Genomic DNA, 2,946 nt, shown 5'->3' with positions numbered 1-2,946 from the left:
GAGAGGGAGCAGATGAGGACATGGAGAAAGGGAGCAGCTGATAACTCTAGACTCATGGAAAAAGAGGGGCTAGGTGCTGGTGGCCAGGAGGCAGGCTTGCAGAATGTGCTCTTTGGTTGTTTAAATGATTATATATTCCAGAATGTTTTTGTGTACACCCCATACCCTCAAAAAATAAAACAAAACAACAGAGGAACAGAGGGAAGCAGATACTGTTGAATGATGATGCACAGAGGAGACTGTAATCATTGTAATGAAACGATGATGTAAAGCTGATGTCCTCCCATGTAAACTACCACTCAGTTCACAATAAAAACTTTTTAAAAAAGGAGATAAGTAGAGAGCTGGGGTTCAGGGTTGCTGGTATGGCTTAATTTCTCAGCTTTCATAGTGATCATGCACCTGTTTTATATTTACTCAATATACTGGGCATTTATTCTTATTTGTTTTTGAGTGTAGTTAATTTTGCAGCATGCTTGTAAAATTGTGATTGTTTCTGGATACTTTTTGCTGCCTTGTTGGAAATGTTAATAACTATATTTTATGAAACCTGATTCAACCTGCCTATCAAATTTGCATCTCAGCCACAAATGCCCGACTTCACAGGCAATATGTAGACAGGACATAAACAGAAAATTGGTGTTCAGTAATACACCTGACAACAAGCTTAATGAAGATGGCAATGTTTCAGTACAAAAGAATGCATGAAGCCTATCAGTATCATGATGTCTATAAAGGAAGAAACACTTAGGTCATTTTCATCATCTCTTACAAAGAAAATTTCCTGTCTTTTAAATTAGCAATTGACTTAAAAGCAATGTTTCAAAGTGTGACCTTATATTAGTAGAAACCAAGAGAGTAATGGGGTAAAATGTACTTAATGATGAGTCAAAAAGTGAAACTGGTTTGGCAAATGTACCTCATCACAAGGTAAATAATTAACTCACAATGAAAGCTGAAACCAACTATACTCCACCTAAACTGAAGCTGAAGATCAGTTCTTCAAGGATCACTTCACTTGGAATCAGTTTAAAGATGTCAGAGACTACTGATTTTTATGAAGATTCAGAGGTACTTATTAGCTAGCTCTTCATTAAGTGATCTATTAACCAACTCTTAAAATTTCCAACAACTGTGAGTGACATTCACAACTGAGTGAAACTGTATTTTCTAGAGTAGACAACATTATTTCCTGTTACACATGCTTTTCTAGACACTTGCCATCCTCACCTCACGGGTTTGATTCTATGTTTTTGTAGCTGGTGTAATTATGCACAGTAAATAAAGTACTGCATGGTTTTAAGGCCAGGCTTTGAAAAGAAAGAATTTCTATTTCACTTGTTGGAATACTCATTCTTGAAGCCTTCAGAGGCCATCCAAATCATCTTGCTATTCCGAGTTTTCTATATATTAAGGGAGGCCAAACTATTCCATATTTTGTGGGCACCTGAAGAGACCATGAGACTACATAAAGCAAAAGAGATGCCCAGTCAAACACAGTTTCCTGCAACTGTAGGAGAAACAGAACTTCAACATAGTTGAAGGTTTTCTGATTTACATTCTCAACTAGATAGTCATAGCTTTCAAATTTTTCTTGCTGAGTGTGTTATATACAGTGTTATAGAAACCACCTGGACTCTTAGTGTAGTGCTGTGAATCAGCACTGGACTGCAAAACACAAGGTCAGTAGTTCAAACCCATCAGCTGCTCCTCGGAAACCCCATACAGGGTCGCTATGAATCAGCACTTAATAACAACAACAGAAACCAGTCACTCACAATTGTTGCTATCACTATGTTTCAACACTTGCTTTAACTTTCAATGTTTTGTCTCTGTTTTCACTTATTCCAGCTGAACATCAATAAAAACTGAGCAATTGGGATGCTACTGAATTCCAGGGATTTCCTGCATCTTGTATCTCTCTGGCTATATTATCAACACAGTCTTCAAATACAGGGTTTGTTTTCAGAGGCATTGGTAGTTCTAATACTGTACCAGTCAGTTACCAAGAGAAACTAGATAACTCTCTCAAATTTGGTAACAGAAATTTAATAAATTATATACAAAGCTGTGGGTAAAGTAAAAGAAAACCACAAATGATGATGAAGAATCCTAAAAATAATAGCAATGAAACTATTACCATTGCTAAGTATGAAGGGACAAAAGCATTGAGTGGTTATTCCAATAGGAGAGAAGACTGCTGGGTAGGAAGTGTGGTTTATGGACAAGGAATGAAATCAGCCTGTGACAACTGCATGGGGGGAGGGGGGACAAAGGAATAAATATCCTTTCCTCCTCCCTAAACTCTTCGGCAGGACTCTTCACTGGTAAAGCTTAACAGGAAGTCAGAAGGCAAGGGAGTCCATTGTTCCATTGTCTACACAATAGCCTCTCAGAGAACTGAGCACTGGGTAGAAGGGTAGAGTGTGAATCTGGGTCAGCAAAGAAGATATATAGTACAGAGGAATATGATCAAAGAAAATGGCATGCCAATCATGAAAAAGTCTGTAAATTTCAATAGAAGGGGAGGCAGGGCTTGATGGCAGCTAGGGTGGAGGTGCAGTGAAGGTCACCGTCAGCAATAACACAGAATACCAGGCAAAGCAGATCCAGGACAGAGTTCCAAAACTCGGAAGCACAGAGAGAGGAATATTATTTTTTTAAAAGTTTGAAGGCTTATAGCTTGTGGAGTTTGGAACTGAAGTAAAAAAATCACATACTTTTGAATCAGCTGGGATGGTCTCGGAGACCCGAGCCGACATCCTGGGCAAGACCAAGTGGCAAGACGAAACAGGGGGAGCAGAAACACCATGGAAAAATGCCATGGGAACCTTGGGACAAAGGTGGACAATATACTTTGTCAGTTTTGCTTTGTTCCGATTTTCTTTTTTTCTTTGGTATCTGGTAATTGGCATGCTCACTGTTTGCCCACCTCCATTCTGGTCA

Source organism: Chrysochloris asiatica, unplaced genomic scaffold (assembly GCF_000296735.1).
Source record: "Chrysochloris asiatica unplaced genomic scaffold, ChrAsi1.0 scaffold00141, whole genome shotgun sequence".
In the NCBI taxonomy this organism is placed as follows: Eukaryota; Metazoa; Chordata; class Mammalia; order Afrosoricida; family Chrysochloridae; genus Chrysochloris; species Chrysochloris asiatica.
The sequence above is the reverse complement of the archived record's forward strand: the minus strand, read 5'-3'. Positions refer to the sequence as shown.